We start from the raw sequence: 26,536 nt of genomic DNA on the forward strand, positions 1-26,536 counted from the left end.
CTGCTGTGCTCTGCTGCCATTTCTTACTCCCTGAGCCCAGGGACACTTGAACCTTCTTCCCACATCTGTTCTCCCGCTGCCTCCTCGTACGTGCTTGATCTCCTGTTTTCTGCTGTAGCAAGGGCCTGTGTAGGCTCTTGGTTGCATGCCAATGGGCTTTTCATGCTATCCCTATTTACCCTGGTTTATCTCTTCCCACTCCTTTCCCTATTCCTATTTCATTTCCTTTGGTATGGGACTAATGTTTCAGGTTGTGTTGAGAAGCTGGGTTGAGCTGAGATGACAGAAAGAGGGTGGAAGGGAAAAAGGGGCTTTTGCTGGTAGATTTGAGTTTCTGTCATCAACTCAGTCTTCAATCTGTTGATTACTGTGGATCTAGCTAAATTGGCTGGATCTGCTAGACAAATGTGAGGTGCTCTGTGTCCTGTATCCATATTCTACTTTGTTTTTCTGTTTTTCTTTTTTTCCCCTGAAAATTAATAGGATTCTACCCATTGATGATTAAAACAACGCGTGGAGTTTTGGAATGGATCAGATGCGTCAATCAAATGTTACCACATTGCACCCAAAGAGAGGAATGCCATCCAGCTGGGGGTAGGTTCTGTTTTTTCTTTGTCCCCATCAGTGTCTAGAGTTACTGGAAACCTTTCTGGGTTTTTAAATGTGAGAACTTTTAATAGAAAGTACTAGTTTAAAAATTAATTGCTTCATTGTGTGAAAACTTGACTTTTTTTTTATGTTGGTATGGAGCAAAGTTGTGCCTCTTTATATTCAAAATGTTATTAATAGTGTTGAGGCTTTGCAGGCTTTGGTAAAGAAAACATTTCAGTAACTACTTCAGATATTTTGGGAGGGAATTTTCATGTTTTAAATGAAAAGTAAATCTATTCTGATTACTAAGAGAGATAAAAATAATTTAACTTTTTTTCAGAAATGTCAAAGTTCAGGTTATTTGTCCTGGTTCTTGAAATTAATGTAAAACAGACCAATACCCCTGCATAAACTGTTCCCCTGCAACAGGGGAGAGGAGGGAATATGTCAGTAGGAAGCTGTGTCTCTCTGTGTACTGCCTGTGGGCACATGGCTACTCTGGCAGCAGGTACTGCATGAGACCTGGAATGAAATAAAAGCTTGCTGGCAGTGTGAATCTGGAGCCTTGCATGGGTGTAAAGCCCAGGTTGCAATCCAAGGAACAAACTGAAGTGGCTTTTTGGCTCCCTTCCAGTTGGTAGAGCACGGCTCCCCATTGTCTTCTTGCTGGTATGCCAGTTGGCTGTTCCAGCAGAGAGGCTGCAGAAACAGAACGTTTACCTGGCTGGCAGAAGTGGGATGGGCTTTCCAGGTCAGGCGTGAGAAGATGTGTGTGTTGGGATTTGTGTCTGGAAGTAATGCTGTTCCAGTGTTGCTCACTTGAAATCTGAAGCTTCTTATGCTTCACATCAATTTCCTGTTCTTGTTAAAATTGCTTTTGCTTTAAAAATGAAGGGTCTTAAAGCTGAGGGGTTTGACAGAATGTGCTGCAGAGTGATTCTTTTCTCCTCCGTAAGTTTCCTGAATGAATGATTTTGAAGTAAAGTAGTACTTCCCTGCAGAGCCTGCCTCTGTTAAGTCTTTAGACTGTTGCAGCAACAGTGAGACTACTAGTGCAATGTTAATAATTTATGTGTGTTCCTCATTTTGGACCTTTGTCAGTCATTTCAGTCTTGGGAGGCTGGAAGAGATGAGAAAAGTATGTATAAGTTTTGCTGCTGTTCCCTCTGCATGTGTTCTCAAGGTAGGCAGCGGATTTGGGTCTCCAGAGCATGTCTGTCTGGAACCTTTGGCAGTGCTGAATTCACAGAAGTAGTACCAGAAAATAGCGTAATGGTGTTTCATTTCAGCCATCTCTGCACAGGGTTGTATTGCTTTTGTTGGACAAGTGTGGCTCAGATGTTTGTGAGCTTTCCTTGGTTGCAGGAGGTGAGTGGAAGGTGAATTTTTTTATGGGTTCCTCCTGTGAGATGAGCTCCAGCCAAGGTTTTGCTGCATGTCCATAATCAACCTCAAATGCATCTGTGCTGCTGAAGCTGCATGTAACTTTCTTCAAAACTGGGCTGTGTGTCCTTTATTCTCTCCCTTACTCTCTTTTTAAGGGAGGGAGATGCTCAGCTAGTTTGTGTGTTTCCAGAGTAGGTCTTGCTTGAAGGGAGAAGCAGAAGACTGAGCCAATTGAAAAGGGGTACAAGGCTGATGAGAGGGTGTCAGCAGAGAACTCAGCTGGTTTAAATACAGTGTGTTGCTGAATTCTGTTCTGGAGTTTACTGTTGCGGGTTTGTGCTTGGCATTAGCATTTACCTGAACACCTTCCAGCTTGGCTGGAGACCAGGTACTTCTTCAAATCTTGTTGGAAGCATGGCAGCGTGTTTCAGGGAGCTTCGGAGGGCCAGTGGTGTAGAATGCGTGAATTAGTTGAGATATTTCAGCAAGTCTGTGTTCTTGCAGGCAGGTCCTGAGAAGTTTGAGTCAGATTAGTCCACTTAAGAGGTATTTAGCAAGCAGGTAAGTAGTTTGCAGGAAGTTGGAGAGCTTGCTCCCATTTGTTACTCGTGGTCCAAAATGCAGTGGGAGATCCACAGGTTTTGTACTGCTAAGTCATGGATGGATGGATGGAAGGAACTGTTGAGGAGAAAACAATGTTCTGCAAGGAATCTGTATCTTAAGCTTCAAATAGGTTTCTAGAATTGTTTTTGGGAGAAAACTGATTTTTTCCACTTTCTTCAAAACTGGATTACATTGTTTCAAATGTAGTTTTTGACTGTCTTGGCTTGGAAGAAAGTTTGGCTCAAAAATGACTGCGTGCAGAAGGATCTGCAGAAAGATGAATGGATAAGAAGGAACTTGGTCTTATGGTTTTATGTTGCACTCATTAAAATAACTTTTGAGAGTGAATTTTTCACTATGCTTTGTACCTTTGTATTTCAAACATACTCTTTTCCTGGATTCTCTGTTCTGTTAAATCTTCCTAAGAGCTTGTATGTACAGATTGAAGAAAACAGGATGCAAATGACTTAAGATTTCTTGATCTTAAATTTTAAGATTTCTTGATCTTAAATTTTAAGATTTAAATTGAATAAGTGGGTTGGCTGCTGTGGGATGGCTATAGTTCAGGAAGAAACTATGATGCCTTGTTGGACTTCAGATGCCTCAGTTGCAGCAATGAGAATTTTTTTTTCCTTTTTTGTCTTTTTTGGACTGGTAAGCCAGGAGCCTTATTCCTGGCTCTGCACTCGTGTGCTTCATCTAGTGTACATGTGCATTTGGGACAAAAGACTGCAAAGCAGCACTGGTTTGTTCCGCAAAACAGAGGGAATTGGGAAGCTGAGTTGAAAGATTTTCTTTCCTCTTTTTCCCTTTTTTTTTTTTGGCCCCCTCTCCCTCCTCTTTACAAGAAGTTACTTTAAATAGGGAGCTGTTCAGCAGGTTGCAACTAGAATTCTATAATAAGATCTCTGTTCGCTCTCCCTACTTTTTCACATGCAAAGTTGTGGCTGTAATTATATGACAGCTGCCCTCTTGGCTGACATGCAGCAGATTGAACTGGGGATCTCCAGAGCTGAAAGTGTGAGCTGCTACTCTCTGAGCTAAAGCTCTATAGCTGGAGGCTGTAATGATCTATATCCTTCATGATTGAGTGTAGAAGGGAGCTGCAAAAAGCACTTGCTGAGTTATGGTGCATACAGGGTACTTACTGTGTACATGGTTGCTTCCCAGGTGTACTGGAAGCTTTTTTTGAGTGGTTTGTGATAATTGTACAAACTGTTGTCAACTCATGGGTGCTTTAAAAAGACGATCTGTTTTGAAGCCTTTCTACCTTAAAAAACTTTACTAGCCTGTTAGTCAGGCACAGACATTTGTTGGTGTAAGTGTAAGTTGTGCTGAGCTTGAGCTGCCCTGATGTTACTGAAGTCCTTCAACTCCAATGTAAGTAATTGTTACCAATATTGAATGCAGTATGAAAAACTCTATACTGCCAATGGTGTTCAGACAAGTTTGCCTTTATGCTTTGCCATTACAATAGATGTATAAAATAAATTTTTCTCAGATGGCACCATGGGAGCTTTGTAAAAGTGAAGGAAGGAGAAACTGGAATTACTGGAATCTCTCCTGTTTCCTCAGGACCAGGAAAATCTGAGCAGTGCCAAAGTTTGTTAGGCTGAGGAAAAATGAGGAGAAGCAGAACCATATGGAGCTTCATGAGTGGTGTCAGCCCTGGGTAGCTTCTGCAACCAGTGCTGTGGGAGAGGGGAAGTGTGTTACAAGCTAAGACATCAATTTTGAACTTTGTGAAACATTAATTTTTGAACCCTTAACACCTCTTTTACCCACATCTCCAAACAAAAAAAAAACAAACCAACAAAACCCCTCAAAAACCATAACAACAAACCTCCAAACCAAATAGAAGACAGGCATCTGCTAGCTTTAAATATGGCAAAATAAGCATTCCTTTTGATTCCTATTGATCTGCACAGTTCAAAACCAAGATATTTTTGCATTCAAAAAATAGAAAAAAGGTTATATGTAAGAGTTATATATAAAGTATAAACTGAGACAGTCTTTCAGACCTCAAACACTTAAGTTAGTGCCAGTCCAGTGTGTCAGAAACCTCCTTGATACTGTATGTGTTATCAACAGGGACATTGTCTGCTGTAAATTAAGATAATCTCTGTATATATTAGGCCATATCTATTACACAGGTCTGACCATACTCAATCATAGTTTAGTAAACACCCTCCATCCTAGTTGCGTGCTCCACTCCCTTTCTTTTCATTATTTCATGCAGACAGAGTTCATATAAAGATGCCTGTAGCATGGCCTAAGAAATTGTTATTTCCTCACCTCTCCTTCCTGTCCTGGGCCACCATCATCCCATTGGTTTTGGGGGTGCTGCCATTGGCAGGAGTGTGCTGTAGCATACATTAGTTACCTGCTGTGGGTTAGAAGCCCCAGTCCTCCAAATACATGAAATGACCCAGGCTACAGTGATGTAGTCTATGGTGCTGCCTGGCAAGCAGCAGTATCAGCAGAACTGGGGAGGAGATGTCTTGCAGTAGGGGCAGAGGAAATTTTTAAAGTTTGGATTGCTCCTGAGGCATCTTACGAGACTTTCTGTATCAGGCAATCGTGCAGGTCTTAGGGCTTGATTGCCTATTTCCTGTCCCATCACTCCTTACAGAGAAGTGGGATGAGGATTCTTCCACTTCCCGTGGGAGCCTGTTCTACAACCTAATAGACTTTTCTGTCAGGAAACGTTTCTTAATTGGGCTTTAATCATGGGTGTCAGACTGCTGGTCCCTAGGATGACCTTAGCCTACATCAATACCAGTGCCTTCCTTGCATGTGCTGCCTAGAGCCTGCTTCTCCTCCTCCTCTGGCATTTATTGTAGGCCTGTTTCAGCTGTAGGCAGCTGTACCTTGGCTCAGACTCCACTGTCCTTAGCGCTGTTGTTGGAGGCTTTTGCAGAAGTTGAGATCTGGGACCCCACGTCAAGAGCCTGACTTGTGATCTGAGACGGACTCGTCCTCTGAGTCCGTTTTCAAGAATCCAGGCTGCTGGCAAGTAAGGAAATACACACTGAAGCAGCATTCGTGTGTGTCTCTACCTCGGATAGAGAAAAGTCCAAGGAATCTGTTACAGCACAGCTATCCCATGACCTTATTTGTTGCTGTCAAATCTGAAAGTATGGGTAAGACTCCAGTATTTTCCTGCAATCAGTTTAAAGCAGGGCTTTTGATTTCTTTTACACGACAGAGTTTGTGCTGCCTATGTTGAAGCAGCAAGGAAGAGCAGCCCAGCCAAGCTGTTCGTCTGCGAGGCTGTGGAAACACCAACCATGAGGCTCAGCAATGTAGACTCTGTGTGCAGTGTATCCAATTTAGCAGTTGTGGGTGAAGAGTCTGCCTTGCTAGCTACTCTAGGAGTGGCTCTTCCAAGGCTGGTGGCAGTGAGGCCAGGTTGTGGTGGCTGGCTGTGAACAGATGGACAGGTTTCCTGGGGAGAACAGCATGCACCCACTGTCACAGCCCTGGTATGTGCTATAGTGTAGAGGCACTAGAAGACTCCACAACACATGGCTGTTGTTTTGCCCATGTGGACTTCATGAAAACATTTGATACTTTTCAGGTCTCTTCTCTTTGTTGCTGAACCTCCTCACTTTCTTGCATTCCCTTTCCAAGGTGGGATGAGTAGAACATGTTTCAGTGCTGCAGAGGCAAGTCTATCTTTGACTTGCATTGTATCATTATGAAATTGACACTATTTTCTAGTTGGTTTCTAGTATAATCAGTACTCTTACCTGCTTCCATAATTTTGGTAGACCTAGTTATATGATGTCTTTTTAAAGAATGGATGTAATTACTCCAGAACCAGGGGGTGTATTAGCTTTGGAGACAATGACCCATTAAACTGTTCACAACCAGAATGCTTGTGACGCCAGAGATGTGAAATAGCTTTCTTAGTGTTTCTCCTGATCTCCTTTGTACCCAACATGGACCCTCTATATCCTCATCCTGCCTCTGTGTCCTCCAGTTCATGTCCTGGCTCCCTTCTGCTCCTCACCACTCTGCAAGTGAGTTGTTTCTCTGGTATCCCCACACAGTTCTTACTCCTCACCAGCTCCTCACCTACCAGGATAGTAGGTTCCTATCCTCCTTGATCCTCAGAGGTCTATGTCCATCTTTCCAAATGGTGCTTTGCCATTGTTGGTTCTTCTGCAAGCTCTGCCTTTCCTGTAGACTGTACTGCCTACTACACAATTGAGCTTTTTGCTTTTTTCTCCCATTCCCATGGGAGAAATAAAACTTCTGTCTTGTCTAGAGGTGCATAAAACATGGCCACGCTGTCACCAGATTTTTGGTTAGTTTGTGTCCTCTTTGACTCAGCTCATCTCTTCCCTGTTAACCATGTATGAAGTATCCCTCTTGCCTTTGTTTTCATGCGGTTTGCATGCAGTGTCTTGCTCCCCCGGGGTGTAAGTGTCACGCCTGTTGAATCTGAGGGCGTCATTTTATGAGGGTTGTTTTCAGCAGTTCCTGCTACTGCTTCTCAGCTACTTGTTCAGCTGTGCCAGTGCAGCTGAACGTGCTGCTGCACATTGAACTGGATCAGGGAATTGATCTGGATTAAAGTAGCCAAGGTGGAAAGGAAAGCTGCTTAACCCAGCGATTTGCTCAAAGAAATACTTGAAAAGCTACAGTTTAAGAGCACTTTGACTTGATAGCCCTTTGACTAACAACCCCCTGGTACAGAAATCCCTTGTTTAAATGTAGAGTTGCTGCCTCCGCCCTTCAGACCCTCCTCCCGAGCTATTAAACACCAGTGGCCACCTGCTTCAGGCTTAGAGCAGCTGCTGCAGGTTAAGATGTGCTGTGCAGCCGCTCCAGGACGCATGGGAAACGATGCTGTTTGGAAGGTATGAGGACCCCCTGGAGTAAAACTGGACATGTGTTAAAGTGTGCAAAATCGTCCTTTCATGGAACATCACAGACTGAGACAAAGCTTTGTGCTTTTTTTATCATGATTGCTGGTCTGGTTTCACCCTGAGCCTTATTAATGTTCCAGGATGTTGCTGTGTCACTAAGTGTGGGAAATACTGCATACCTTGATGCTGGCTCGAAATGTTGAAAATGCTTCCCTCTGCCCTTCTCTGTGGGACACATTTAACCTGCCCCATGCCTCCCGAGCTGCTAGAGTGGAGCCCTGTCTGGTAGCTCTGCTCCTGCTCTTCCCCTTGGCTTTCTCATACCCTTCCCTGCCTGATCTGTTCATATGCTCCCAACTTCATGCTGTCCAGGGTTTAATTTTTGTTTAAGATCTTCGTTCCTTTAATGACAGCGGGAACCGAAGGCTGTTCTCTGTGGGGGCTGTGGTGCGCGGCTGCGCTTGAGGTAATGAGACTTGATGAAAACCTCTTGTTACTGTGGCAAGATTTCTTCCTTCTCTGTGTTTAAGAAGAAGGGGAGGGGGAGGAGGAAAAGAAAAAGTGACAGACCCTGCTGGGTATGTTAATATATTTTTAATGGCTTCCATGTGGCTAGCTGAGGACTTATTTGTCCAGCCTGTGAGAAAAAGGTGGCAGCACGTTATTCTTGTGCACCTTTGAGCTTAGCTGGGAGTTGAAATGGGAGAGAGGGAGGATTGAGTGAAAATTTCACAGAAATCCTGTTGATAAAAATGAAATCTGCTAGAGATGGAGGGGATTGGCAGGGAGAGAAAGATTGGATCCCAGATACCTCCTCCCCTCCCCCTCCCCAAATCTTCCTTTTTTTCTGGAATATTCCACTATCTGCAATCATCAAGAGAGCTACTGTCTCAGACTATGGTATTTCTACCAGTGGTGAGGGGCGAGATTTTTCTGAAATAATTGCTGTATTTCTGCAGAGAAATATTTTTGAGAAACAAAAGGGTTTACGCTATGGTGGCAAGCTGGGTGGAAGGGAGGGGGCTGGCGGGGATGCAGGGTGGGTGCTGGGCATTTTCCCCTTCCAGCCTTAATGTGCCAGTTAAGCTGCAGGCAGGATGAGCCTGGTGGTCCGAGCCGGCTGCCTGGGGCAGTGAGGGGTATTGCTGCTTTCCTGTTCCAAAGGCATGCAGAGCACTGCTGGGATTGAGGGGCAGTCAGGCTGGGGCAGCTGTGGGTTCTGGGGGTCAGGACCAGCTGCCTGGGGCAGTAGGTCAGAGCAGAGATGTGCTTGATGGAGCTGTGAGGTGAGCGAGAGCTGCCGGTGAAACATTAATGCTGCATAGCCCTGGTGAGAGGGGGAGAGCAAACAGCGAGAAACCCTGGCACTTCATGTGTGCTGATTAGATGGAACTGCCAGGGGAGAATGGCGCTCATGACACGTGTGCAGATTGGCTGGAAGGGTTTTGGTATGGTCAGGTACAATGGATTGAGTCCACACCCAGCCGATTCCTGGTGCAGGAGGGGTGGGGGAGCAGTGACATCTCTCTCTGTCCTTGTATTCTCATTCTTATAGAATCCCAGTCAATGGTGATGTAACCCTAGGGCAGGAAGGACTGAAAATCAGGTAGACAGCAAACTAGAGTTTTCCCTGCTGCCAGCAACTTGTTGTTCCTCAAGAAACAGTTACTGTGCCAGCTCTGTATCTCCCCTGTATTCAGTGACAAGCTCATCTCTCAATGTCCACTTACAGGAGATCTGTCCACCCAGTGTTGAATCCAGGTGGCTTGGTGGGCTCTTCTCCAAGTAAAGAAGCCAATACATGCGAGGCATCTCTTGTCGAAGCCACGAAGGCATACTAGCATCTCTTGAGGCAGGTGCATGGCTGGGGTCACTGCTGGGAAGATGTCAGGAAGCAATTTTCTTGAGTCGCTGCCCAGTCCTGGAGTAGTGTGTGTGAATTGGCAACAGCCCTTGCCTGGCTTCTTGTTTCTGAGTGGCTGGAAAACGTCCCACAGCAGACATGCCTCTTCTTGGTGGCACCTTCTCTGGGTGTTCCCAAGGCAGCACCCCTACAGGGTCAAAGCTGTATTTTTGGGGGAAAATGAAGAATTTGATATCTATTTAATTTTGGAGCCAAGAAATAGTGCTAGACTAGCAAGTCTTGGGATATCCTTTGTAGCCTGCCCCTGCCAACATAGCAGATTGCTGACTCCCAGCCAAACTGGCCCCTCTGATTTTTAAGTCTCACAAAAACAGTTTGTGGGAGATTTCTCTGAGGATACTGTAAGTTTCTTTGTGTTGCAGAAGACTGGAAGCACATATGGTGAGTCACTGATATCTGTCTGAAAGGACAACAACTTGTTAGTCTGCCCTGACCCAATTGCTTGGCTAATCTGACCATACCCTTATTTAGATTGAAATTAACTTTCAGCTGATTTAGTAAAAATAGGTTTAGTAGTGAAGCAGGCAAATCAGGGATGCATTTGCATTCTGTATAAATCTGTCCATACGGGGGTTTTATGTCATTTTACCTATCCACTTAAAGTGCTTCAGCTTGCCTCTCTTGTGTGCCCCTCTGCAGGCAAGACCTAGTTTTTGATAAGTGTCCACTGCTTTCTTAACCCACTTTTCCAGCTGGGCTGAAGTTGCTGCCGGCATCATCACTTACCCAGGAGCATGAGTGAATGCAAATTGGCGCAAAATAAAAACCAGGGACCCACCAGGCTCCCAGCCCTGTAAATTCCGGGTTGTTGAAGTCCTACTTTGCTTGAGTAGCCAACAATAACAGTCAGCTAATACACTGATATATTATTATTTTTACTCAAACCTCTTCCACTGATAGTATGCTTATAAAAAAAGTGGAAGGATTTTGTTTGTCCTTGAGTGTGCTTTCTAGTGTTAGGCCTAGATTAGTTTTACAGATGACCCAAAGGGAATGTTTGTTCTAAACTAGGCTTGTACCAGTTTATCTCCCCCATTCACCCCATCACAATGGATTTAAAAAATGGTACTGTCATCAAGCCTGATATATATAAGGCTGCAATAAAGAGTAATGTGTGCTCTGTGTTTTAATTTTTTGGAGGCCTTAGAGAACTGCTACTGAGGTATAATGGATGTTTCTGTGAGCTCTAATACTTTAATTGTAGGTAAGAGAATTTTGCCTTTCTGCAGCTTAAAATAACTCAATAAATACAAGTCTTGGTATAGACAGTACCAAAATCAAGTGAAGACCATCCAGAATTTGTTGTGAGCTGAGTAAAATCCTATTCCCTTTTAACAACACAGTTTTCAGTTTCTCACTGTTCAGGAGACAATGATTTTCTTGGCCCACCGATTCTTGCAGTCTTTCAGTCTAGAAAAAACTTGCATTGCTGGATGGGCAAGATGGGTGAGGTAAAGGAAATGGCAAGAATTTTTGTCTTGACATTTTTATGTTGTATGTTTCAAAAAATACAATTGCCAAACTGCAGCAAAAAACAAATAACGAAGTCACATGCACATGTCTATTTTTAATTTTAAAGATGATTGTAGGGTGGCCTGTAACAATCTCTGCCACAGGCCCCTGCCATACCCTCTTCTAAGATGCGTTTCCATAGCCCTGATTTTCTGTGGGCACAAGGCTGTACGACATGGTCTTCTGCTTTCTGGTTGTTTACTGAGGACACTGGTTTCCATAAAATGACGCCATTGGGGAAGGTCTTAGAAGATCACACGGAGTGTCTTGCTGGTGTTGCATGCATGTAAAAAGTGGGCATGTTATTTCCTGAGGGGAAGGAGGGGTGAAAAGCCTTGAATTCCCTTATGCAGGAGGGTGTGCACACAAGGCTGGGGAAGGCAGCTGACGTAGGTGCCCTTCAGGCTGGTGAGGATGCCCCGGGGAAGTGGCAGCGAGGTTTGTTCATTAATTCAGCAACACTTCACCCCAAGCTCACCTCCTTGCCTTTCCTCTCACTTCCTTAGCCCTTCCCCCTCCTTGGGAGTCTGTGTCGGGGGAATTGGGAATTACAGCCTGTGAACTGCACCCACCAGCTCGTGGTGGCAGTTGTGGCTGCTGCTAAATCAGCCAGCTGAGCACCTGCTGTCTCCTGCTAGGGGAACTGAGCCGCCAGCTATTTGTTGTTAAAGTGACATTATCAAAATAAAAATCCTGTTTTAACCAGGCTCTTCCTTGCATTTCTGAATAAAGCACTGGATTACTAAATTAAATTAAATTTGGGAAATTGCATTGGTCTCCCATTTTTAGCCAGAGGGGATGGCCTTGTGCATCAGGTATGAATTACCTACACACCCTGCAACCACAACTTCATGTGCTGAGGTCGATAAATTGACTTCCATGCAGCTTATTAGGCGGGGCTCTTTCAGATGTGACCTTATTAAAACCTGGAGTCCTCTCTGGATGATAGCAATCCCATGACTGTTTCCTGAAGTATAGGGGAGGGTGTTACTGCAGTGTCCTTGACAAAATATCTTTCTTCCCCAGAATATCTGCCAAGAGAGGCATGGGCCAGTCATTCACTGAGCTTTAGACATTACTGCAGCATGTTGCTGAGCGAACAGATTCTTCTGAGGGGCATCAAAGGCAGACACTGGCCTCATGCTAGTGTAAGGGCTAAGGCTGTTCCCTGAATGGATAGTTGGGTACTACACTCGATTACGTTGCTTTGTTGGTGAGATTCCTGTTTTTCATTAAAAAAAACCAACCTAGCTTTCTCAAGCCAGCTGTTATATAATTTCATAACCGGACTGTTTCCTTCCCTGCTTCTGACCTATTAGTTCATTTTTGTAGTGCTTCAGAGCTGCTTCCTTCTCTGTCTCCTCTTGAACTTCCTACCCCCATTCTTCATGTGCTTGGCCACATACCAGCATTGAAATGCCTGTGTGCTCAGATGGGAGTTTAAAACTACTGTGAGATATTTAATATGTGGAAGACGAGACTGACTTGCCACAGACACACAGGAAGGAGAAAGGAGTGACCCAGCATCCCAGGCTGAGGTGTGAGGTGTGTGCTCTTCTCTCCCCTGCCTCTTAGTCTCCTGAGAAAGTCAGAGGTTTCTGCTAGAGCGTCAGGTCTCTACTCTTGCTTATCTTCAAGTGTTCTTTCCTGGCTCTTTTCATCCTTGCTCAGAGCATCTTGGGTGGCACAAAGTAGAGAATAGGCCTTTGTTCCTGGTACAGGCTCTTTTGTCAGGAGGGAGAGAGGAGCACTGTGGTTTGGGCACTGTCCCTGGCTTTGGTTCCCCTGTTCAGATGCTCTGCTGTCTGCAAAATGGGGCTGTTGCAGCCCACAGGGCTGGGGGATGTGCCTGCTTACAGACTGCAAAGCACTCGACAGCGGGAGAAAGGAAGTCTGTGGATCGACAGCTGCAGAGCTGCCCCTGCCCTGCAGTAGCAAAGTGGAATTGGCACCTTGGGCTTTGCTGGGAAACAAGAGGGCGAGAGCTAATAAAAGATCAGTTTCTAATCTTCTGTTTTGGGGGAAATGCTGGGCAGCAGCAGAAGTACTGGAGCTGCTGATCTACAGATTGCTGTGGCTTGGCTTAGTCTTGTTTCACATTATAATGATTTTCTATGAGCTTGTGTGTGTGTGTTTGTGTTAATGAAGGCTTCGGTTCAGTACAAGCTGTTACCACTGGACTACAATTTCTTGGTTTTTTTCACAAGTAAGTGAATTTTCCGAATGTACTACCTCTCTGTATGCACACACGTGCACATGTGCGTGCATTTGGGGATTGTTCAGGATGGAAAGTGCAGTGGAAATGTAAAATACTGTAATTATGTGCAGTGTTCATTTCTATTTTTGCTCTGCAGTCAGCTTGGCAAGGGGAACTCTGTGTCTGGGCAGTCTCATATCTGATCTGATCTATTTGTCTGCGCTTTTTTGCATTGTGGTTTACAGCCCTGCAATTGAAACCTTTAAGATTACCTAAAGATGAAATGAGAGTGTGCTTCCACTGAGATTTGTAAAGGCCATTTCTTCTAGTGCAAAATAATGGGCCTAAATGAGTTGACAGTGCTCCTTTTAAATCCACCACTCGGTTCCTGAGGAGGCGGGGGCGAGGACGTAATGTGTAGGTCTTAGAGGAATAAAGGCAGTGTTTTGTGCTCCCCTGCGGCTCTGCAGCAGTAGCTCACTGACTGACCCTATTAGCAGAGCTGTGCTGTCAGCGCAGGCCAGTCCGCTGTGTGCACGGGGAGCTGGGCTGAACAAATAGCACCGACTTAGGGGTTCCGACAGGGCTACGGCAGAGACTGCCACAGGGGAAAGGAAGGGATGCTCCCTCATAGCTCAGGTGTGAAAAAATAGCCGAGTCTCTCTTTCTCTCTGGTTCATTTGAAGGTGCAGCTGTGGGAGTGACAGGTCTGAGGAGTTCCAGTCTAGCAGTGCCTTGCAGTGCTGTAGAAGAGCAGGTGGGGGTACCAGAGGGGTGCATTTCTCTCTGAGCCACAGCTGAGCCCATGCACCAGCATTGCTCTTGAAGAAGCTGCAAGGAGTACTGGCAACTCTTACAGATGAGAGGTAGAGATGAGGTCTTGATCAATAGATTGTTAAAGATCCCACTCCACTTCTCACGAGATGAGGGGACAGTAACCTCAGTGTCCTGGCCAAATTCCAGTTCATTACTTTCTGCCTGTCTAAAATTTCCCCTTTCCCTCCCCCTGCCGTTTATCCTGGAGAAGTTATCATTTGCTTCCTTTCCTAATGACTCACGGGTAATGCTGCTGGCACACAACTGATGCTTTATTTCATCCTGGTGATGAGGGAGTGATCCCTGTGGTTTGGGGTCTTTGGGCTGGAAGAGGTGCTATGGAAACACAAAGATGTTTGGAGTGTATACATATATACAAAGGCACCGTTGGCCACTGTTCCCTTCAGCTGCCGTTTCGGAACAGGTAAACAGGTTTTCCAGCTGCATCTGCCAGCTGAATCCAAATCACAAATGTGTGTGTGTGACTTCAGTGTGTGTGTGTGTGCGCACACAAGCCTGTCTCTTCCCCCCCTCCCCTTTCGTCTTGGAACAAGAAGAATGTGTCAAGCCCTCTGGCTGCAATCCAGGACTCTCCGTGGAACTATAAATCGACCCGTCAGGGAGGGGGAAAGAGATTAACGTTGGCCGTCTTCATTAGTGAGTCCCCAGAGGAAACCGGGTCTGCCATGAGCCGTGAATGAGACCAGCTGAGAGAGGAGGGGGAGAGCTTGCGGTTTTTATCACTGCCTCCAGAGACCCTGGAGGAGTGGAGGAAAAGAGTGTGATAGGGATGGGAGGATGTAAAATGAAGGAAGCTGGAGCTTTCCAGCACATCGCTCGCTCCCTCATTGGTGGGCAGGTAGCTGTTTGCTGCTCCTCCGCGCCAATCCCTGACCCGTGAGCCCATGTGTGTGGCTGGAGTACTTGGCATGCTAATTGGGAGCAGAGAGGAGCGAGCCCAGTGGCAGTGCAATGCCCTGCCATGCTAAACAAGTGCCAGTAATTGCATTCAAGGTACTTTCATTATGTCAGATTTTTCACAGAACTAGAAAAGTGCATTTATCACGAGCAGCATAATTCTTCCTGGGCATTGCTTTGGGGGGGGTGTGTATGCTTAATTCCCTGCCCCCTCTGCCTCACAGAAAGATGAAAGTAATTTTTGCCTTTTTTTAATTCTCAGTTGCACACAGATTTTTACAAATAGCTTCTTTGAGCTTCAAACAACAATCTCTTTCTTTCTCATAGTGTTTATTGTGTATGTTTTCACTGCAGGCTCATGCAAACACATGCATGCACTAATGCACACGTGTGCTAATTGTTGTTTTTCCAGGCTGACAGAGGATATGGAGGCTGCAACTGCAGCTGGTAATGTTTCAGGATCCCTTATAAAGTCCCTGGGAGCCTGGATTCTGGTGATGCTCCTACCAGTAAAATCTGGTTTAAGCTGGTAGTTGTCTCCCCCCACCCCCCCCCGCTTCTTGCAGTGAGTGACGCAGGCTCAACAGCTCCAGATAGTGATGCTCTTTTTTCACCGAGAAGGCATCACACATCGTGGCAACACCAGCTATGCATGCACACTGTGCTACCAGGGTGCCTAGCTGTGACCTGAGGGGACCAGGGAGAGGGAGGCTTCCTGTCTGTGACCATGTGGTCTGTGTCACCTCTGCAGCATGACAAGAGAACCAATTAGTGTCAGTTGTGGTGGCAGTTCTTACTGATGGGGACACAGACCTGGCTAAGATGTGAACCGAGACATCATACATCTTCTCACTCTGCCTCCCTGTGGATCTGTGGGGTGGGGAAGTCACACTTGGGAGCAAAGGAGCTCCTGGGAAATACAGCCAGTGCCTGCAGCCACTCCGGTTTCTGGAGGTGCAAGTGACCTTTGCAGTTGATTGGAGTTACCAATCTGCATCGCAGAAATCTCTGCTAAAACTTACTGTTCTCTTCTCCCTTTCCTCTCACTGGTGTCTTTTTGTTCTTTTGCTGTTTTCTTCTTGTACATCTGACTGCCCTCAATACCAGCACAGCTTCCCATGTTTGCTTTACCTTGATATCCACAGTCCTTTGTAAAATATGGTGCAAGGCTTAGCTTTTGCTTTCACACGTATCACCAGAGCTTAGACACCTTTTGTGTGGAATTTGTCAGCTTCTTGAAATTGCTTTTTAACTAGCCTTTGCAACACAGCTGTGACTTGTGCTTCTAGTCAGTTAGTATTTACTAAGTTAAGTGATGCTCCTTGGTAATGAGTAAAAGTAGCACCATGTTTCTCATATTGATAGATTTTTAAAAAAGTATTTTGTTAGGACCAAGCCATAGCCTATAGTCCCTAGCTTTAGGTGTGCACAGGCAGAACTGGACAAACAGATAATGGTTCAAATAGAAATGTGGACAGAAAGGAGAGCAGAAAGCTGGAGCAGAGGAGCTGCTGTTTACATGAAAGTAGAGCACTCCTGGTGTTAAAAATTGGTATTTCAGGTGAGTCAGCCCCAGACTTTGTCTAAAAGCCAGGAATCCTGCTGCTTCCTAGTTCCCTTTTACAGCTCTCACTGTTCCAGCTGAGGAGCATGCACTGATGTTTTGCCATACCTTGGAAGGAAAAGAAATAAATGATGATGAGTGGAAGGGTAACTGCACTATGGTGTGTCATAACACACCACCAGCTACGGTGCCGCTAATGATCAAGCTGATGGATGAGTTATTTGCTCCATGGTCTGGAGGGAAGAAACCACCTTTGCTGACGCCCACCCCTGAGCAGTGTGAGGGCTCTGCATCAAGAATAGTATGTCATCTGCAGGAGCAAAATCCTACTTTTCCTTGTGCAGCTGGATGCCCTTTGGTAAGCTCCGGTTCAAGCCTGATCCTCCTTAGCTTGTGGTATGGCCTGAGGTGTTTCAGTCTGTGAGGCAACCTGCTGCCAGCTGAGATGGAGGTCTCTGCTCCTGTGGGACCTCTGTCCTGGTGGAAGAGTGGAAGAGGCACAAGGGGAATGCAGCCTGCTGTGGGGGAAAAGTGCTGCAGTAGATTAAAGCAGCTGCTGAGGGACTCCTCCAGTGAAGCTTGAAATCAGATTGTTTGACAGACATCATGTTAGAAGCACCTGGCTGGTTCTGTTTGCCCCACAGCTCCCTACCTCAGAGAGAAAACAAGGATTTTGACTGCTCCAGAATTGCTTTTCTTTTTCCTCTTCCCTTCTTTTGCTATGCCCCAGAGGGTAGATTGCCTGCCTGCAGTGAGCCATGGGTGTTTGCTGGAGGTGGAGGGTGGTAGATCGGTGTGGGAATCCCTCACCCCAATGGCACCCCCTTGTCTGAGAGATGGAGATCTTATGGAGGCATGGGTTGGTTTAGGTGATTTTATTTTTTTTTCCCCAGCTCTGATTTTTGTTCTGTCTCATTTGCATATTGTGTTTTTTTTCCAAGCCTCTGCATCTCCTTTTTGCTTTTTTTTTAAATTATCTTCTCTCTGCTAAAGATTGCTCCCTAACTCTCAAATGTCCCTCCCCCGCCTCACTCCCCCCCATCCCCCCCTGCATTTTTCTTTCATCCTTTGTTCTTGATTGCTTGTGCCCGGGAGCAAAGAAAGGAAAAGGAAAGGATACCATCTTTCTGTGAAATACAGGAGAGAGAAATAGGCAGGCAAGCAAAGTTGTCAGCCTGACAGAGTGAGATTGAATCCATCTCAGGAACACATTGCACACCTTGAACACGGGATTGACCTTCTCCCTTATGCTTGCCATGCCACGCCATGTGGCTCTGATCCTGCCAGCCCTGGATGGGACTTCCCTGCAGAAATGTTGTTTTTGGCGTCTGCTGCCCCAGAGGGGCAAAAACCCTCCTGCTGTGTCTGTGCTGGTTGCTAACAGGGTCCCGTGGACGGTCTGCTCTTGGTCCTGGTCCTGCTGTGAATCTGCTGTGTCTTTCTCGCACAGGAGTGTAGGGGTAATCATCTGAAATGTGTGTGCATGCTGGCTGATGCATCACATCTTCTCTCTCCTTCCATCTCGTCTCCCCCTGCACCAGCAGTGCTGCCATAATCTCTCAAAATCAACAGGCCATTACAGTCTGATGTAACTCAATGAGTACTCTGAGACAGAAATCCTGCAGTGTACTTAAAAACCCTAATGCAGAAACACAGCACTGTCTTGCATTCTCCCTCCACCTCGTTTCCTGGTTTCTAATGTAAAATGAGCATTGTTTCTATGTCTGCACACAGGGTTTTGTAGCAGAGCTAGGCTTCAACCAGCTTTTTATTCCCTTTCAGCTCCCAGAATCTCAAATATAGAATCTGATCTTTCCCCCCTCCAAACTTCTCAATTTTTCATTACCTTTTAGGAGCAATGACTTCCAGCTTGTGCCTTGGGATAGTGGAGGTCACAGAGGTCTCACAGAGGCCCTCATTTTCACCTGTCTTTACCTGTCTGGCCTGTCCCTCTGCAGTGGAATGTGCACTTCTGTTGATCAGACCCCATGGGTGGGTTGTTCAGATAAAGATTGGCCATGCTGGGTTTTGCACAGCAGAAATATCATTCCCTAGAAGAGCTAATGTAAATTAGCCTTAATGTAGCCTTATATTTCAATCCTCCTTCTTAGTCCCCTCCCCTGAGTTTTTGTTGTAAGCCACATTTCTGCCCCAGAGAACTGTTGATCTTTCATCCTTATTGGGTAGAGGCATCTACTTTCCTGATATTTGTAGGTTATTCCTTATAGGAATTGAAATTATTCCTGTTTCTCGTAGGACTCTTGCGCATCTGAGACCTAGGTTGCAGACTGATGCAGTGGGGTAGCACAAACTTCAATGTCAAATGCCACAGAGATAGATGTTTCATTATTTTGGTTACATAAGATAAACATAAATGATGGATGGAAATGAGTGAGGTGTTGGCTGGATAGACCATGTCTACTGTCAGTGGTTCTTCCAAGCCTCTTACCATGGCATCTTGCTAGATCATCATTGTGTAGGGTGTCATGGTTCAGGTGCTGCTCTATGGTTTGCTTTATGTCCATGGTAAAGTACCAGAGACACTGCCCCACTGTTGGACCCACTGACCCACTGGGTCTGATAGCCTGTCTTGGGCACTGGTGCTGGCTGTGATGCCAGAGCTGATGCCAGGTGTCCTCGGAAAGTAAAGAACTACTCCAGTGTGGGTAATTTGGAGCAATGACCCTAAGAGAGAAGCTGCTTCTTTATGTCTCTGTCAGTTGGCTTTCATACACTTGGAAATGTGAAGGTCTGCACTAGTTTATAACTGATTTCGTGCCTGATACCACTGTGGATATTTTTGTTATCTTTGCAAAAGTCTAATTGAATTAAGATGCTGGCCAGTCTGTCTTCTGGACTGTCAAAGGAACTCTATGTGCTTCTATCCTGTGGCTGCAGAGACTGCAATTTGGCAAGACCTCCTCCTCCTCCTGCGTGGTGCCTGCATCTAAGAAATTTCACTTGTCCTCCATGCCCAAGTATCCAGGGAGCCTCCTGCCAGAACTGCAGGCGCTGGAGACAAAAATGCGGGATCCCTCTGTTCATGCTTACCCCATACATCCAGCTAATGTGCTTTACCATTTATCATCTACTGGTTCCAGTCAAAGCATTACAGCTGCTTGAGCAGCTTGAGCTTCCCTTTTCCTTTGCTTTCTCTTTGCACCATACCTTGCGCTCCTTTGGAGACAGCAGCTTGTTTTCTGGCTTGCTATAAAATCTCTTCTTTGGTACAAAAAGCTCCTGTTACAGCTGTGTGACTTTGGAAGGCAGTTGCTGACCATTTTATCATTTCTCTCTCATGTGTCTCATTTAATCTGAAAACACTCCGTTCTCCCTCTCTTTGCTCCTGTTAGTGTTTCTCTTCTCCTTGCATTGTAGACATGAGCACTTGAGCCAGTTGGGGATATTGATTAAATGTGGGGTTTTTTTCTCTTTTGGAAAGTGTTAGTTTAAACACTAGTAAGTGTCTGTCTAAGATGCAGCATTTCATACAAGTTTCTCAGGGAAAGGAATGTAGTGTTGTCTGGCTGCCCAGAATATCCCCTAGCCTGCCAGCACAAAGGCTGTCCTCCAAGCTAGAGTGAAGCCTTTGCTCCTGATGGGATAGGGTGGTGGGCAGAGAGGTTTTTTCATGGCTCCTGTATGAAACAGATCCTTCTTCCCAGTGACACCCAGAGATAGCAAGTGAGGAAATGGCTTTGGAAACTGGCTTTCTTGCCAGCAGCCAGGATCCTGCCGTGAGGATGTCAAGGAGAAGCTTTTCCAAATGACTCTTTCTTGCTGTTCTGTGAGGAATGGGAGAAGAAGGTTGTTTTGGTTTGTGTTTTGTTTCCTTAAAGCTTTGAAAAGGTGTGTCACCTGCTGCAGTGTAATTAAGGCATTCTTACATCTGTTTGACTTTGAAAGCTGGTTTGTTGTAAGTTGTTCCTGGAAAATGCCTTCAAACGATGTTGGAAGGTGAAAGAGCAGGATTGGGTGTCAAGTTATGAACCAGGTACTTGATGATATGATGCACTAAACAATTGTTTCTCAAGCTGCAGGTTTGTATTAAGTGGTCCTGGCAGTGCTGTGGCTGCAGTATCATTTAGAACACATGCAGTTCAGGGAAAGGGGAGAAGACATGCCATCTCACGGGAGGGAAGGTGCTGGATGCAGACTCGACTAGCTGCGGTTCAAACCCAAGCCTGCATCTGCTGCTGATGTTGTTTAGCTTCTCTGCACCTCCAGAAGGGGATGTGCTGGAGAGCTTCCCTTTGTACGCACTGCCTGTGGGCATTTGAGGAAGAAGGCAGGAATTAGGCTTGAACCCCTTCTGACTGAGCTGGGGAAAGGGAAGAAAATGGAAGAACCTGAATGAAAGCAGGCTTGCACTTACTCGGTGCTGTTCACCATTTGGAGTTGAAATCTATGGCCCAGAGATGGAGCGATATTGGCATTTGGGTTGCAGGGGTCAGGTTGTTGATAAGGGCATGGCTTTGTGATAGGCTGACGTAGATAGAGACCAGCACAGTTACCAAATGGAATGGTCCCAGTTGTCTCCCGCATTCCTTGTTGCTGTGGTAAAGTAGCCAAGTAAAGACGACGTTTTTCAGCCAAATCTAGTCAGGGGAATGTGCTGGGGAAAAAGAGGCAGGAGGGGCTTCTTTGCCCCCTCAGCAGAAGAAGCAGAAGACGACTTGGATTGTCTTGATGTGTTATCTGACAACTTGTTTCCAGCTCATTTAGCTAACTCGTCTGCTTCCTGCCGTTTCCCTCTCCTGTTATCCCCATTTAATAGTACTTCCCAGCTTTATGAGGGTGTGATAAGGCTATTGCAGGCTGAGAAATGATCCGATGACACGCGTGTATGTGTGTACATGTGCGAGAGGGAGAGCGACCTAAGAATAAATTCTGCTGTCAAAACCTCTGCGGGGCAAGAAATGGCATTGGCAAGAGCTGCTGACAGGTGGGAACGGGATGCCTTGGCACGGTCAGGTCCGTGCAGAGCTTTCCAACCCCGCCGGCCCGCTGTGTTGTGCTGACTGTGCGTGACTCAGCCGAGCACTCGCCTCGGTGGCATTTCGCCGTTTGTCTGTAACACAATAGCACTGGAGCGCTGCCGCCCATCCATTCTGAAACTAAAGCGGGTGGCAGCAATGGGCAGAAACCTATTGATTGCTCTGTAAATCAGAAGGCTATAGGAAAAAGCCCGATTCCCAGGGAAATTGCAGGTCTCTCACCGGCTGCAGGCAGAGGAGTCTTTCTGCCACTTCTTCTGGGCATGTGCAATATTAGTGCTTAACTCTCTAGTGTACGGGGACCATTGATGGTCTGGAGTCTAAGATCACTGCTAGTTCTTTCCATGTTCTGTGCAGGCAAATGATGGGATTTCAGCAGGGCTGGATTAGGTCAGATAATGGTGCTAGAGGGTTCACCCTTGCCTATAAAGGAATCCCAGAGAGAAACGGGACAAGTGGACTATTGGAGCTCATGTGAGCTGGTGTAGAAAAGGCAGAACTTGATGCCTCTGCTTTTTGGATTGATGCCTGTTTTTGCAGCAGAAAACAAAGATGTGGGACATAGAATTATCCCTCTTCCTTTTGCCAGCGGTGGGTTCTGCTCCAGAGACACCTGGCTTTGGGAATGGTAAACTGGAGAATTTAGCTGGTGTCATGTCTGTGAAAGGAAACAGCTCCAGAAAGAGCAAAGGTGTTCCTCAGAGGTGGGATGTCACTGGGTTAATGTGGGACAGTGACAAATGGCAATGCCAGGGTTGAAGAATGCATGCGGTGGAGTCAGAGATTTGGGGGAGATGATGAATTGCTGGGCAGAAGATGGACAGATGGAAAGAGATTTTGGAAGAGGTCCCAAAATTGCCCCATTTAGTACATTTGGGAGAGTCATCGTTCTGCTCATCAGGCATATGTTTTGGGAATGGGCCAGGGGAGTTTTCAACAGAATCAAAATCACAATCTCAGCTTTCTTTTCTTTAAAAAAAAACCATAAAAACCAAAACACAAAACAAAACAAAAACCCCAAAAAGACAAACCCCAAAAACCTAGGGACCTGGGGGGAAAAGAAAAGAGAAAAGAAAAGAAACAAAAACCCAGTCAACCAAAAAAAATTCACCAAACCAAACTCATTATTTTGGGGTCATTCATTGAGAAGCTTTTTAGAAATAAATAAAAATCTTTTTAGTGTTAGTATCTCTTAGTTTCTTATGCAAGTATAAACACGAGTTTCACATAGATTCAGGACAGATGTAGAGGTAACTTGGGAAAAGTGGAATGACGGGAAATTATGTTGGTCACAACTGAAATGTTCAGCACAACCAAAGCACTTGAGCTAGTGAACCTTTTTTACAGCACATGTTGCCCCTGTGCCACAGACTGTTAATTTTCTCTTACCCGGAGCAGATGGAAAAAACCTCTGGGGATGGGATTTTTCTCTTGTGACTGGAGAAAAGTCTCTGTGCACTCTGGAGAGAGAAGAGTCACACCTCTTGCTTTCCTGTGTCTGGGTTAGCAGGAAAGCTCTGTGAGGATCATGGCTATACTGGATCCATGTTTGCTTAAGGTACTGAGGGATGCTGAGGTCAGACAAGCTTCCTCTGCTGCAGTGGGGAACTGCTATAATAACTGCTCTTTCTCTGTTATGGGCCACACAAGGATGAGATATTTATTAGGCTAATGAGCAAATTATAATTCAAAGCTTTAGGATGAACAAAAAAAGAAATGTATGTTAGCTCCCAACTGGTAATGGTTGTAGGATCAGAGTCGCAGAATTCTTGAATTTCTAAGTTTTCCCAAGTGACCAGTGCTTGGATGAGATGCAGCTATATATGAGTATGTGGTTATATTCTTAAAGGTAGAAATGTATGTATGCATCATATGCATACAGAAAATGAGGAAAAAAGCAACTCTACCTCATTTCCTGCCTTTTAAAATGTCAGTTCCCATTCATAAAGCACAGAGAAAGGGGTATTTTTGTTTCCCAGGGAGATATTTTTCTTCTCCCCACTAAAAGAAAATGCAGAAATCTTTGGTCATGCATTTAAATGCAGCTGAGTTTGGTTTGTGGTGCAGAGGTCTAAGTGTGCATTAGGACATGACCTGCCTAGTGTACCTGTTTTGTATCACCTCTGTATACGGAGAGGGGGTTTTGTGTAGATTGTATTGCTGCTCTCCAAAGGCAGTTTTGGATCACATTTTATCTGGGCTGGATTCAAATCCTCAAAAAGAAATACTCTTTAATCATTCAAGCTGGATGCTGCCCGAGTTTTGGAATCTTGCAAATATGTTGGCATTTATGTAATAAACACAAACTTTAAGAGTGTTTCTTTTCCTTGAGGAACTCTTGACTTCATAAGTCTTTATTGTGAGCTGGTTGTTAGGGCTGAGAATTTGCCACTGACTCCCTCTCCCCACCCCAAAACAAACAAATAAATAGAACCATATGTAGTTGACTTCATCCTCCAAACAGGCTCTGGCTACTTCCCTATGAAATCAGCAGGGTTTGTTGTTTTTTTTTTTTTTCCTTCAAGTTTTGAGACATGCCAGACCACTGAGGCTATGGGGAGAAGGAAGATGTTAGCCCTAGTGATGACTCCTAAGTCAGCTGTCAGCTCAGTCTCAGCCATTTTCCCATTGGTAAAGTCATTGCAACATGTTTTTCTTGCCTTGTTCCCTGTGTGAAATGAGTTACTGTAGCAAAAGGGTTTTAAAGACATTCTTTGTTGTTTGGGTTGAGGGTTTTTTTTTTGGTCATTGTTGGCTTTTGGTTTTTTTTGTCCAAAATAGAAACATTTAATCATCTTTTTAATCATAGCTTCAATGTACAGCCAAACAACTTTTTTTTTTCTTTTTTTTTTCCCCAGTGGCTGTTTCTGGTTTAGACTTGACATAAATCTATTTCAGTTGGTCAGATGTGATCTAGTTCAGACTATGAAGTGGCCCAGGTACAGATCAGCCTGATTCTGCATTTTATTCCCTACGATACTACTGACTTGCCATGTGGCCTTTGCTCAGTCACTTGTAAATTTATCTTTTATTTCCATTATCTTTGAAATCAGGGTAGCTCCTGCTTGTTTAATACAGTTGATATTGGTAGAAGAATCTTAATATTAGAGGGGACACACCAAGTTTAGACTGAGAGGTACTGGCAGGAGGCCAGTGTTGAGCTGCAGGAATGGGAAGAATTATTCAAAAAGTGAGAGGAAAGGAGATGCTGCAGATCAAAGAAGGAAAGGAAGTGGAGCGCAAATAAAAGCAGTGATTTGGAGAAAGGTGGGTTAAGTCAAGGAGTTGGAAGAAAGCAAAGGGATGGAATAAGGAAAAGGGTTTGTTCAGTTCACTTAGCTTTGTAGATTATCTGATTTGTACTTTTCAGACGTTACCCGTATGTTTCTAAACTTAGGGCAAAATGAGGCTTGCCTTTTTTTTTTAAATTTTATTTTTTTTAAAGCATCTGAACACTCTAGATTATCACATTAAGTAATTTGGAGTAGAAAGATCTCTAAAGTTTGCTCTTTGAGATCACAATGGTGTCTGATAGGATCCTACTTTCCTTAGAAAATAATCCCTCAAACTGTTGTGTTAATGGCTTGGCACAGTCCCCTGCCAATTTGTCCTGCTGGCTTTCAAATTATTGTCCTGTGTCGTAGAGGACAGTTTCTAACATTAATGACATTTAAAACATCAACAAAAAGTAGCTACAGAAAGTTTGTTGTCTGTGGATTTTTTGTCTTCCTTTACTGTTTAGAGAGTAATGTGCCTGATTTAAAACTGTACCCAGTAAAGCCCTAAGCTTTGTTTGATTGTTCTCAGTGGTGGTTGTTCCCTTTTCCCTGCTGCCAAGTCTGTGTGTGAGGAAGGACTGGTGAGGAGAAGGGATGCAGCAGGGATGGTTTGTGATGACTTGTTTTGGGAAATAAGAGCGGGATGGCCCATGCAGGGTTGAAACGGGGCTGGGGTGGGGCTGGGGAGTGCTGCTGTTCCTATTGTTCTGCCAGACTGCGTGATTCAGCCACAAAGCAGCTGGTTCTCAAAATTAATGTTTAAAACTTCCCATTTTGAAAAATACCGGTTTAAAATTTTAAAATATAATGAAGCACAATAAAAAAACATTAAGACTGATTCTTTGAAACTACCTGAAGGCAGATGGATCGCTTGAAAATTCTCCAGTAAAAATATATCTATTTTCTCTCAATGAAACAGTATGTTAAATTGTAACCTTGGGTCTCGAATAAGCTTCTGCAGTGACTAATTAGGCAGTGGAAAAGCAGAGAAATCACCTCACCTCTGACCGCAGCACTAGTTAAGAAAGTTGTGGAAAATACGGGCAACCACTGCAATCCTGAATTGTAAGAAGAGGTGGAGATGGAGCAGCTGCCTTCCCCAGGGCTCTGGTAGGTGCTGCACTGACTAGCAGCACCCATAACCACTCCTGCTAAGATTAATGAAGAGAGATTGTTCCTTAAAGCACAATCATCGCTCATGGGAGCCAGGGGAGACTTGCTGGCTATCCTGGTGCGGCTCCTCACCGCTGGCACAGGATGGGGCAGGTGCCCTGCCCTGGCAGTGGCACTGGAGGGCACAGGGGAGTGTGGTGTCCGGGGCGGGATGGACCAAAGGCACTGCCAGATGTGGCAGCTCCTGTGTTAAGCTTTTATCTCCTCCTTGGCTGTGGGCTCATCTCCTTCAGATGGTGACAGCACTGTGAAATCTTTCAGGAGCCACAATGTTTCCTTGAAAGTTGGGACGGCAGGGGAAGAAGCGGGGAAAAAAGGTTGTGTTTTTTTTCAAATCTTGTTTAGGCTTTTGTTTGCCTGGGTTTTTTTTCCCACTGGAGAGTGCCCAGCTCTCTGTTTCAGGCTGGTTTTTGCCTTTGAGAAATTCCTATGAAACAATCAGACGATTTGAGGGTGTGCGAGATGCCTTCTGTATTTTGAGTCTTAATCACTTAGGTGAAAAAGAATAAGTAAATTATATATTGAACTGCTAACTGGTGCTGAGGCCTGGTGGTTTCCATGGCAACAGGGCTGGAAATAGCTGCCTGTGACGTCACCAGCAGGCACAGGTAGATCCGAATCCTGCCGTTGCTGTTTCCTCCTGAAGAAGTGAGTGTGGCAGGCACAAACACCTTGACATTGCAATTAACATATGCAAATA

The 26,536-nt window shown here is 45.1% G+C and overlaps 1 protein-coding gene across 6 annotated transcripts in view; it reads left to right on the forward strand.

The window, feature by feature from the left end:
- TCF20 (transcription factor 20) overlaps positions 1-26,536 on the forward strand; it is a 130,946-nt gene that overhangs the window by 11,320 nt on the left and 93,090 nt on the right. For 5 of the 6 annotated variants that reach the window (XR_005258816.1, XM_038152966.1, XM_038152965.1 and 2 more), the window contains exon 2: positions 484-594. The exons of the other annotated variant lie outside the window; for it this stretch is intronic. The gene's annotated coding sequence lies outside the window, so the exon portion shown is untranslated. The remainder of the gene's footprint in view (positions 1-483; positions 595-26,536) is intronic. 6 annotated transcript variants of the gene reach the window in all.

This window comes from Motacilla alba, chromosome 1A (genome assembly GCF_015832195.1).
Source record: "Motacilla alba alba isolate MOTALB_02 chromosome 1A, Motacilla_alba_V1.0_pri, whole genome shotgun sequence".
NCBI classification, from domain to species: Eukaryota; Metazoa; Chordata; class Aves; order Passeriformes; family Motacillidae; genus Motacilla; species Motacilla alba.